The 13,204-nt window shown below is 41.0% G+C and overlaps 1 protein-coding gene across 5 annotated transcripts in view; it reads right to left on the bottom strand.

Moving 5' to 3' along the window:
- ADAMTSL3 (ADAMTS like 3) overlaps positions 1 to 13,204 on the bottom strand; it is a 454,464-nt gene that overhangs the window by 113,741 nt on the left and 327,519 nt on the right. The gene's annotated exons all lie outside the window — the stretch shown is intronic.

Raw genomic sequence — 13,204 nt, 5'->3', positions numbered from 1 at the left:
AAACAAAACGGCAGTTGCTAATGTACCATGTCGGGAACACGTCTCTATTGGGAGTACGCTCAAATAAGCCCATAGTGGGCCAATACAATCTTTGTTCCCATTTTACCATTTGTAGAAAGGAATTCTCCACTATCCAAAATAGAGTATATTTATATGCATCAGTGTCATTCATACATATATATATATATCCCCTAAATTAAATAATAGCATATTATAATCAGCAGTATAATACAATTACATCATTACCTCAAACATCTGTCATTCACCTACCAATCACTTTCAGCAAATATTCATATGCACAAAAGCACAGAAACAACCAGATGGGAACTTCCTTTTATAAGCATACAAACCCACCTACTCTCATAGCCTCACTAGCCTTTTCCCCGCTTATTACAATTAGAAGCTGCCCTTCCAATGATTTAAGACTGATCTCCATGACTGTGCTTGAAGTTTCATCCCCTTCCAACTTCGGAGAGAACTGATTGATTACTTTGCCTTTCACTTTCATTCTGGAGCTTTCTTGTTGCTTTTAAATGTACCCAAGGCTCTGCGACATTAAATACCACCAACCCTCACCCACACCCACACAGATCTCCTCAACCCACAAGGCCATCTTAGTCATCTCCTCCTCTCTGTCTTCTTTAATATGGCCAAATTTTGCTGCAAAATATATGTATGTATATATATATATATATATATATATATATATATATATATATATATCCTCTATTCATCTCCACTCTGTCACTTACCATTCTTTGCTCAGCCCCTTCACATCTGGTTTCCATCTCTGCTCCACCACTGAAATGACCTTTCCTTCGGTCCCCAGTGGCTTCACATTGCTGAACCCAGTGCCAATTCTGAACCCTTGCCTCTCCACCTCTGCATGGCACACAACACACCTGGCCTCGGTTCCCACCACACCAGAGTCTTCCATTTTCATCACATCTTGTTGATCTTCTTCTCAGACCTTTGTGGCTCAGTGTCCTCCACCCAGCCACTGAATGTTGAATTTCCTCAAGACTTAGTCCTAGACCCTCTGTACTCCTCATAGGTATTCCCTTGAAAATTCTCATCCATTCTCCTGGCTTTTAATCCCTGGATACACAGATGATGCATAAATGTACAATTCCAGTTCAGACTGCTCCTCTTCACTTCAGACTCACATATCCAACTGACTACTTAGCATCTCCACTTGGAAGTTGGGAGGCACCTTAAAAGCATAATGTCCATAAATGAACTCATGAGTTCCCTCACCAACGTTTAGCACTCACCATCTCAGAAAATAGTCCTAGGACTCAGACTTGCCATCACACTCCTGCTTACCCACCCCATTGACAGATTATTTTATCTCCTCTCTCAAAGTCATCTGCCATACTCCATCTCTAACCACAGTCACCACTCCAGTTCAAGCTCTTGCCTGGAATAGGCAATAGCTTCCTATGTGATCTCTTTCACACCACCCTTATCCTTTCTAATCCATTCTCTACAATACAGCTAGACTAACCTTTTTGAAATAAATAAAAATTTGGTCATGTAACCCCCACTTTAATTACTTGAATGGTTTCCCATTTTAAGTCTATCTTGGGATAGACTTAAAAAAACATGGCCTGAAAGGCCTTAACTGTCCAGCCTCTGCCTTCCTGTCTAGGACCATGACACACTAAACCCTGTCTCATTCGCAGTATTCCAACTGTGCCTGGCTTCTTCCATTCCTGGAATGTACCATGCACCCTTCTGCCAGCCTTTGCATATGCTCTTTCTGCTGGAAATTATCCCTTTAAATCCCCTTTTGTGTAGCTAATGCCTCATCTTTTATATTTCAATTCAAATGTAATCTATTTTAGGGAGGCTTTCCCTTACTTCTCTGATTAGGTCAAATGCCCCTTTTCATGGCACCATACACTTCTTTTGCAATTGCTGTAACCAGTGGTAACCAGTATGTGTGAGTATGATTATATGATGAATGCATTTTCCCTATTAGAGTTCAGTTCCAAAGCTAGGAACTACTGAGTCACTATCACCTAGGCCAGTGCCTGGCACATAGAAACATGCAAAAAATATTTGCAGAACATTGTTTTAAAATGAAACAATAAAGAGATTCCTGCTTCTGCCAGGACCAAGACAAGATTGGCATTATCCACATTGTTTACAACTGTTCTTAGAATTCTAGACAATGCAATAAAATGTAAAACTTAAATAACTATTGGAAAGGGAAAGATAAAATCATCATTAATAGTAGATGATCATTTACTTAGAAAACTCATAAAAATAAGCTGAAAAATGATTAGAAGTATTAAGGTGGTCAGCAATTTAGTCAGATTTTTAAAAGAAATAATCAATAGCATTCCAGTATAAGAGGAGTGCTCTATTATTATGGTGTAAAATAGTCATCCCACTAACATTTATTACATACAATGTAGCACACACTGTGATTAAACACTCTTCAAATATCACCTTATTTAATAATCACATTTAATTATTTCACTAAGCCTAATGAGGTAGGTATGACTCTTATCATTATAGCAAAATAAACCACACATCTACAAATTTAAACAAATGGCACAAAGAGAGTTGCAGAGCTGGGGTTCATAATGGGGTTAGGTCTCAAATGTCTATATGTATATATACGCCTAGCCTGTGTTGCTGGAAAATATAAAGGTGAAAAAATGAGGTTATAAAAACAACAAACAATATAAAATATGAAAGAACTTTGGTAAGGAATGTTTATGATGTAATAAATCATAAAGCCTTTTCAGAGAGTACTAAAAAGGTAGGCACACCTTCCAGGATGCATGTGTGTGTGGGTTTGCACACACATGTGCACACAGACACTGCTGCATGCATGCATACATACATACATACATAATACACTTTGGAAGCTGGAGATGGGTGTCTGGATTCTTCATGCTTTTAGGAATTAAATAAGAATTCTCTGTTGCTACTCCAATGTGAAGAGAGACGTATGCGAGGATCTTAAGCATCAGTAATTACAACAAATGCATTTATTCTTATTTCCTGTATGATGTGAAAATAGGTTAGAAAACATAGAATATCAAAATGTGACCAAATTTGATCTTTTCAGAAACTTGTAATTTGTGTATATTACTTTTCTAGCAGAAATAAGAATGCTGAAGAAATAAATATATGCCTGTGTAAATTTCATTTTATTGTGGTTGTCAGTCATTGAAGACTTATCTTTTCTGCCCTCCAGGGTGAAGGCTAAAAGCCCACATTCATAACTCACACATTAGTGGACTTATGGAAGCTGAGCTTACTGAACCACATTGAAATAGATCACAGAGGCAAGTACCACTGATTATAAGCAGTGTGGGTGGGACAGTCAAGCCAAAAGAACCAAAAGCTGTGCTCCATCAAGGCAAAGAATATGTTCTATTTATTTTATATCCCTGAAGATTTAGTGTGGAACTTGGTGAAGAACCATGGATTCTAACACAGAGCAGGTACCCAATTCCCAGCCTCTATTTTATTTTATTTCTTTTTTTTTCCCTAAAGACTGGGTCTTGCTTTGTTGCTCAGGCTGATCTTGAACTCTTGGCTTCAAGAGATCCTCCTTGAAGGAGGCCTCAGCCTCCCAAAGTTCTGGAATTACAGGCATGAGTCATCTCACCCACAATTCTCATCCCAGTCTTTCTAAAGGATTTTGGTTTTATGACTTAGCTCTTCAGGTTTTTTTGCTTTTGTTTTTGAGACACAGTTTCGCACTGTCACCCAGGCTGGAATGCAGTGGCACAGTCTCAGCTCACTGCAGCCTCTGCTTCCTGAGTTCAAGCAATTCTCCTGCCTCAGCCTCCTGAGTAGCTGGGACTACAGGTGCACACCACCATACTGGCTAATTTTTGTATTTTTTTAGTAGTGACAGAGTTTCACCATGTTGGCCAGGATGGTCTCCATCTCCTGACCTTGTGATCCACCCACCTTGGCCTCTCAAAGTGTTGGGATTACAGGCATGAGCCACTCTGCCTGGCCAGTTTTTATAGAATTTAGTTATTTATTATAAGAACTTTAATCCTGAACCCAAGAAATTAAAAATGTCACTTTTTGTAAAGTTAGGAAGCTTATTATATGTACTTACAATTCAACCAACCCTCTCTAATGAATAAGAATCAAGTTATTCATCTTTTATTTTTGATTTTATGATGAACTCTGAGTCTCAGCTTCCCCAACTATAACATTTGGGTTAGTAGGTGTCCAAGGCTCATTTCAATATATTATTCCAGGATTAAATGATAAAGTATACCCTTATAATGCTAAATTGCTGTTTAACTGAGAGGTGAAAGGCTACCAACTTGAGCTCTTTTAAAATATGTATAATGTGCTTCAGTAACATAAGAATATATTATAAAGCAAATGGGCACCTTAACATCACCCATCTGAATACTGCATTGCATTTCTGACAGATGCAAGGCAGTTTCTCTTCTCATAGCAGGTCAAAAGTTACATCGCGCCACTAAGGATAATCAAAGTCAATTAGTCAAATGTCAAAAAATGTGTATGTTTTACATGGATTCAAAGGTAATTCTATCTATTCCAAGATATATAACCAAGAGAGGTAAGAACATATGTCCATACAAAATCACGTACACGAATGTTCACAGCAGCACTATTCTCAATATGCCAAATATGCAAACAATTCAAATTTCTATCAACCGACGAATGGATAAAATGTTGTATAACCATATAATGGAATACTATTTGGTCATAAAAAGGAGTGAAGTACTGACACATGCTACAACATAGATGAACCTTGAAAACACTATGCTGAAGATGGCGCTGTGAGAACAACCCAGGATTGGAGCTCTCCTTGAATCTGCAGAGAGGTGAGTCGGAGCTGCATTTCCAGACTGATCTTTGTTGCCCACGGAACGGGGAAGCTCCCAAGTATAAAGGAGACGCGGGACGCCAGGGAGTACCTCTGACTGGCGAAGCCGGCAGCTGGGGTGGCGGCGACCGGCCACCCCAGTGCTCCCCACAGGGTGTGCTTGTCCGGGTGCCCTGTTGAACCGGCAACCTGAGACTTGAGAGGGCTGGACTTGAGACTGAACGAGACTTGGACAGGGGGCCAGCCCAGGGGATTGCAGGGACAGAGCGTTTGGGGTAGCCAAGTGGGATAAACAAAACTGTGATTTCAAACAATCTGCGGGCAGGTGGTCTGAGACGCTCTGTGGGGGAGGGGCGTCCACCATTACCGAGGCAACCCGCCCCAACTGAGATACACACCCAGTGCCGCAGCCTGCCGTTGCCAAGGCAACCCGTCCCTACTGAGATACACGCCCACTGCTGCAGCCTGCCATTGCTGAGGCAACCCACTACAATGAAGAGACTCCACCGCAGGGCGTGGCGGAGACCACAGCAGAACAGCAGAGCCTGCAGCATCAGGGAGAACCACACAACAGCAGGGCGGAGCCTCGGCAGGCAAACAGTGGCTAGTCTGCCTCCTAGCTGGGCAGAACACCTCAGCAGACATCCAAAAATAAAGCACGAACCCCCCAACACAGAGCATTTGAGAAAAAAGGGGTTTTTTAATGAGCTCTGTTGCAGCAGAATCAAACATAGCAGCCCAACAGCACTGAATAAACAACAGAGCTCACAGCTCAGAAATTGAGTTCCTATAAAGTACAGACTGTCTCCTCAAGCAGCTCCCTAACCCCTCTAAATCCAAAAGACTTACATTTGGCAGGCATTATCCTGGGACAAAGATAGCAGAAAAAGAAAATGGTAGCATCCCTCACTGTGCCACAGCTGCTAGAGATGCACCCCAGACAAGCAGGGCCTGGAGTGGACCTCAGCAGTCATACAGCAAAGGGGCTAGACTGGTAGAAGGAAAACCAAGTAAAAGAAATACTTCATCATCAACAATCTGGGTGTCCACTCAGAGACCCAATCGAAAAGTCAGCAAATAGGCAGACAACAAGCGGATAAATTCACAAAGATGGAAAGAAACCAGCAAAAAAAGGGGGAAAACACCCGAAACCAGAACACCTCACCTCCTAGAAAGGACCAAAACTCCTCACCAGCAAGGGAACAAAGCTGGATGGAGAATGACTGTGACGAAATGACGGAATTAGACTTCAGAAGGTGGATAATGAGAAACTTTTGTGAGCTAAAAGAACATGTATTAAATCAATGCAAAGAAACTAAGGAACGTGAAAAAAGATATGAGGAAATGATAACAAGAATGGATAACTTAGAGAGGAATATGAATGAATTAAAGAAGCTGAAAAACACAATACGAGAACTTCGCGAAGCATGCACAAGTTTCAATAGCCGAATTGACCAAGCAGAAGAAAGAATATCTGAAGTCGAAGACCAACTCAATGAAATAAAATGAGAAACCAAGATTAGAGAAAAAAGCGCAAATAGGAATGAACAAAGTCTCCAAGAAATGTGGGACTATATGAAAAGACCTAACCTACATTTGATAGGTGTACCAGAAGGGGATGCAGAGAATGAATCCAAGCTGGAAAATACTCTTCAGGACATCATCCAGGAAAATTTCCCCCACCTAGCAAGACAGGCCGACACTCAAATGCAGGAAATATAGAGAACACCACAAAGATATTCCGCAAGAAGAGCAACCCCAAGGCACATAATCGTCAGATTCAACAAGGTTGAAATGAAGGAGAAAATACTAAGGGCAGCCAGAGAGAAAGGTCAGGTCACCCACAAAGGGAAGCCCATCAGACTCACAGCAGATCTCTTGGCAGAAACACTACAAGCCAGAAGAGAGTGGGGGCCAATATTCAACATCCTTAAAGAAAAGAACTTTCAACCCAGAATTTCATATCCAGCCAAACTGAGCTTCAGAAGTGAAGGAAAAATAAAATCCTTTGCGAACAAGCAAGTACTCAGAGATTTTGTCACCACCAGGCCTGCTTTACAAGAGCTCCTGAAAGAGGCACTACACATAGAAAGGAACAACCAGTACCAGCCATTCCAAAATCACACTAAATCCTAAAGAGCATCAACATAATGAAGAATCTACAACAACTAACAGGCAAAACAGCCACTTAGCATCAAAATGGCAGTATCAAATTCACACATAACAATATTAACCCTAAATGTAAATGGACTAAATGCACCAATCAAAAGACACAGACTGGAAAATTGGATAAAAATCCAAAACCCATCAGTGTGCTGTATCCAGGAAACCCATCTCACATGCAAGGATACACAAAGGCTCAGAATAAAGGGATGGAGGAAGATTTACCGAGCAAATGGAGAGCAAAACAAAGCAGGAGTTGCAATTCTCATCTCTGATAAAATAGACTTTAAAGCAACAAAGATCAAAAGAGACAAAGAAGGCCATTACATAATGGTAAAAGAATGGATACAACAAGAAGAGCTAACGATCCTGAACATATATGGACCCAATGCAGGAGCACCCATATACATAAGACAAGTTCTTAATAACTTACAAAGAGACTTAGACTCCCACACTATAATAGTGGGAGACTTTAACACTCCACTGTCAATATTAGACAGATCAACCAGACAGAAAATCAACAAGGATACACAAGGCTTGAACTCAGAAATGGAACAAGCAAACCTGATAGACATCTACAGAACTCTCCACCCCAAATCCACAGAATACACATTCTTCTCAGCACCGCATCACACCTACTCTAAAATTGACCACATAATTGGAAGGAAAGCACTGCTCAACAAATGCAAAACAACTAAATCATAACAAACAGCCTCTCAGAGTATAGTGCAATCAAGTTAGAACTCAGAATACAGAAACCAACCCAGAACCGCACAGCTTCATGGAAACTGAACAACTGGCTCTTGAATGTTGACTGGGTAAACAATGAAATGAAGTCAGAAATAAAGAAGTTCTTCGAAACCAATGAGAACGAAGACACAACATGCCGAAACCTCTGGGACACATTTAAAGCAGTCTCTAGAGGAAAGTATATAGCAATAAGTGCCCATATGAGGAGAATGGAGAGATCCAAAATTGACACCCTATCGTCAAAATTGAAAGAGCTAGAGGAGCAAGATCAAAAAAACTCAAAACCCAGCAGAAGACAAGAAATAACTAAGATCAGAGCTGAACTGAAGGAGACTGAGACACGAAAAACCCTTCAAAAAGTCAATAAATCCAAGAGCTGGTTTTTTGAAAAGATCAACAAAATAGACCACTAACCAGACTGATTAAAAATAAAAGAGAGAATAACCAAATAGATGCAATAAAAAATGATAAAGGGGAAATCACCACAGACTCCACAGAAATTCAAACCATCATCAGAGAATATTACAAACAACTCTATGCACATAAACTAGTAAACCTGGAAGAAATGGATAAATTCCTGGACTCCTGTGTCCTCACAAGCCTAAACCAGGAGGAAGCTGAAACTATAAATAGACCAATAACAAGGTCAGAAGTCGAGCCAGCAATTAAGAGCCTACCACTCAAAAAAAGCCCAGGTCCAGATGGGTTCACAGCCGAATTCTACCAGACACACAAAGAGGAGCTGGTACCATTCCTTCTAAAACTATTTCAAACAATCAAAAAGAGGGAATCCTTCCCAAATCATTTTAGGAGACCAACATCATCCTGATACCAAAACCCGGCAGAGACCCAATGAGAAAAGAAAACTTCAGGCCAATATCCATGATGAACATAGATGCAAAAATCTTCAATAAAATATTGGCAAGCCGATTGCAACAGCAAATCAAAAAACTTATTCATCATGATCAAGTAGGATTCATCCCGGGGATGCAAGGCTGGTTCAACATACGCAAGTCTATCAACGTAATTCACCACATAAACAGAACCAAAAACAAAAACCACATGATTATCTCAATCGACGCAGAGAAGGCATTTGACAAAATTCAACAGCCATTTATGCTAAAAACCCTCAATAAACTCGGTATCCATGGAACGTATCTCAAAGTAATAAAAGCTATTTATGACAAACCAACAGCCAATATCATACTGAATGGGCAAAAACTGGAAGCATTCCCTTTGAAATCTGGCACTAGACAAGGATGCCCTCTTTCACCACTCCTATTCAATATAGTACTGGAAGTTCTAGCCAGAGCAATCGGGCAAGAAAAAGAAATAAAGGGTATTCAAATAGGAAAGGTGGAAGCCAAATTGTCTCTATTTGCAGACAACATGATAGTATACCTAGAAGACCCCATTGCCTCAGCCCAAAAACTCCTGAAACTGATAAGCAACTTCAGCAAAGTCTCAGGATATAAAATCAATGTGCAAAAATCACAAGCATTCCTATACACCAATAACAGACCTAAAGAAAGCCAAATCAAGAATGAACTGCCATTCATAATTGCTACAAAAAGAATAAAATACCTTGGAATACAACTGACAAGGAATGTAAGGGACCTCTTCAAAGGAGAACTACAAACCACTGCTCAACGAAATCAGAGAGGACACAAACAGATGGAGAAACATTCCATCTTCATGGTCAGGAAGAATTAATATCGTGAAAATGGCTATACTGCCCAAAGTAATTTACAGAATCAATGCTATCCCCATCAAGCTACCATTGACTTTCTTCACAGAACTGGAAAAAACCACCATGAACTTCATATGGAACCAAAAGAGAGCCCGCATAGCCAAGTCAATTCTAAGCAAAAAGAACACAGCGGGGGACATCACACTACCAGATTTCAAACTATACTACAAGGCTACAGTAATTAAAACAGCATGGCACTGGTACCAAAACAGAGATACAGACCAATGGAACAAAACAGAGGCACTAGAGGCAACACAACATATCTACAACTATACAGTCTTTGATAAACCTGACAAAAACAAGCAATGGGGAAAGGATTCCCTGTTTAACAAATGGTGTTGGGAAAACTGGCTAGCCATGTGAAGAAAGCAGAAACTGGACCCCTTCCTGACACCTCACACTAAAATTAACTCCAGATGGATTAAAGACTTAAACATAAGACCTGGCACAATAAAAACCCTAGAAGGAAATCTAGGCAAAACTATCCAGGACATAGGAGTAGGCAAGGACTTCATGAACAAAACACCAAAAGCATTGGCAACAAAAGCCAAAATAGACAAATGGGACCTAATCAAACTCCACAGCTTCTGCACGGCAAAAGAAACAGTCACTAGAGTGGATCGGCAACCAACAGAATGGGAAAAAACTTTTGCAGTTTACCCATCTGACAAAGGGCTGATATCTAGAATTTACAAAGAACTCAAACAGATTTACAGGAAAAAAACAAACAAGCCCATTCAAAAGTGGGCAAAGGATATGAACAGACACTTTACGAAAGAAGACATATATGAGGCCAACAATCATATGAAAAAATGCTCATCGTCACTGGTCATCAGAGAGATGCAAATCAAAACCACACTGAGATACCATCTCACGCCAGTTAGAATGGTGATCATTAAAAAATCTGGAGACAACAGATGCTGGAGAGGATGTGGAGAAAATGGAACACTTTTACACTGTTGGTGGGAGTGTAAATTAGTTCAACCATTGTGGAAGACAGTGTGGCGATTCCTCAGGGCCTTAGAAATAGAAATTCCATTTGACCCAGCAATCCCATTACTGGGTATATATCCAAAGGACTATAAATCGTTCTACTATAAGGACACATGTACACGAATGTTCATTGCAGCACTGTTTACAATAGCAAAGACCTGGAATCAACCCAAATGCCCATTGATAATAGACTGGATTGGAAAAATGTGGCACATATACACCATGGAATATTATGCAGCAATCAGAAATGATGAGTTTGTGTTGTTTGTAGGGACATGGATGAATCTGGAGAACGTCATCCTCAGCAAACTGACACAAGAACAGAAAACGAAACACCGCATATTCTCACTCATAGGCAGGTGATGAAAAATGAGAACACATGGACACAGAAAGGGGAGTACTAAACACTGGGGTCTATTGGGGGGAAAAGGGGAGGGCTAGTGGGAGGGGGAGGTGGGGAGGGATAGCTTGGGGAGAAATACCAAATGTGGGTGAAGGGGAGAAGGAAAGCAAAGCACCCAGCCAAGTGTGTACCTACACAACTCTCTTGCATGCTCTGCTCATGTACCCCAAAACCTAAAATCCAATAAAAAAATAATAATAAATAAAACACTATGCTAAGTGAAAGATGGCAGTCAATGAGGACCACATGTTACATAATTCCATTAAATTCCACTCTATATGGAAGAGTGGTGGTTTCCAGAGGTTACAGTGTGAGGGAAAATGGGGTATGATTGCTTACAGATACATGCTTCTTTGGGAGGCAATTAAAATTTCTGAAATTGATTGCGTTAATGGCTGCATAACTTTGGAACTAGAAATCACTATATTGTACACTTTAAATGCATAAATTATATGGTGTGTGCAGTATATCTCAATAAAGCAGTTACTGAAAAAAAAGAAGAGAAAATTATCCTGTGGGTTCAGTCATCCTGGAGGTGGAATCCAGGGCCATCTCAGTGAGTACTGGGAACACAAGGCAGATTCTAGTATTTTAGCAAAAGGCTCCAAAAATGAAGCCTGGCAGCAGTCTCCCTCCGCTGAATTAGAATTTACCTGGTCATCTCTCCTTGGGCAACTTTGACTGGTCTGTTGAGTTCCCGGTACCCAACATGCTATGCTTTCCCAACTTGAGGGCATCTCACTAGTCAGGAGAAGAAGATGAAACAGAATCTACCCACAGCATTTAAAAGCTTGAGATTACAAGGTAGATGTTGGGGTGTGCAAGCAACAGCTGGACTCATTTCTGCTCTCCTAATGAAGGACACAGCTCCAAGTCTCTAGTGAGACTGCAGCAATGTGGTGACTTGGAAGCAGTGGAGACAGCTGCCATTTTGTAGTCATACAGTAGAAAGTTCCAGGCATGTATTATTGTGATGGAATAGGAGACCATCTTTGCATCTCAGTGGCTACCTCTAGAGGGTTTCCCCAAACTCATCAAGAGAAAGCACCAGTTTCCAAATTGCCAAGGGCATGTTAGAGTTAAGGTTTCTAAGGCATTAAAAGAAAAAGTGTCCAGGATTCTGAACTCTAGAGTGGGCAGGAGTTTGGATTGGGCAAGGACAGACACAAGGCAGTGTGGGGGCAACTGAAACAATGTGCTGTAGAGGGAAGAGATAATGCAGGTATTTGAGGTCCGAGTAATCCAGAGAGTCTAAATTCCTGGCTAGATGGCATGGACTTCTAGCAACCAGAGAGAAGCAAGTAAGAGGGAGAAAGAATCCAGAGGCAGCTAAGACATCTAAAGTCCACATGTGCAACTCTGTCTGCAAGGCAGTAGTTTAGGGGCAGTCTGAGGATAAGGCACATGCCACTTTAGCTGGGTTTATGGCCAGACTGACAATGTTATACAAAAAGTGGCAAGGAGAGGCAGGTATAGAAGTTGAATTAGAAAAGAGAAAGACAGAGAGACTGACAATCAAGTCATAGAGACTGACAAGGATTGAGAACTCAGGTTCAAGAGCCCAGGAAACAAAGAGTGAGGGGTTCAGGCAAAATGAATGGGCCATGAGCTCCACAACCTGTTAGGAAGTTTCAAGTAATGGGATTAAGCCTGCTGGGAGGAGTAAAGCATGATCTTGAGCCAGCAGCTCCTTGTGCTTTTCCCACCATTGGCTGGACTGAGAGCAGAGCACATTCAGGCACCAAGCTCTTCACATAGCAGCTGGCTGGAAGGCACAGTCAGGGGTCAAAGGACAGGGTAACAGGGGCTCTGGATTCCTGGTCAGACACAGTCTCCTTCATGTGAGTAACAGATACAGTTTTCTTATTTGTTATTTCTATGTTTTTACTTTAAACAGAGCCCTCGAGAGTGGCTATCTGGACTTCTGCTAACTGCTGCTCCACTTCCTTTTGGATCCTAGATTGCACAAATCATCAGGGGGCCAACTTTTCACCCCAAAGGGGTCACCTGGCTATACAACCACTTTCTAATCCTAACAGCGTTTCCTGGCTGTGTATGTCACCCTCTACGTACACAAACATAAATCGGGGAGATTAGTGTGTTCCCCTAGGTGCTGGCCTAATGTGCAGATATGAACCCAAATATTTTCTGAGAAGCAACTCTGATATACAGTTGTGTCAGAAATGGCAATTCCAAGCTACTTCAATCTATAAGATTTATTTACGCACAAGATGGCCTTAACTTATCCATTCTGCATTTTTATATTTATTCCATGTGAACCAATTATTCGCACCCCCATCTC

Source organism: Callithrix jacchus, chromosome 6, assembly GCF_049354715.1.
Source record: "Callithrix jacchus isolate 240 chromosome 6, calJac240_pri, whole genome shotgun sequence".
NCBI classification, from domain to species: Eukaryota; Metazoa; Chordata; class Mammalia; order Primates; family Cebidae; genus Callithrix; species Callithrix jacchus.
The sequence above is the reverse complement of the archived record's forward strand: the minus strand, read 5'-3'. Positions and strand labels throughout refer to the sequence as shown.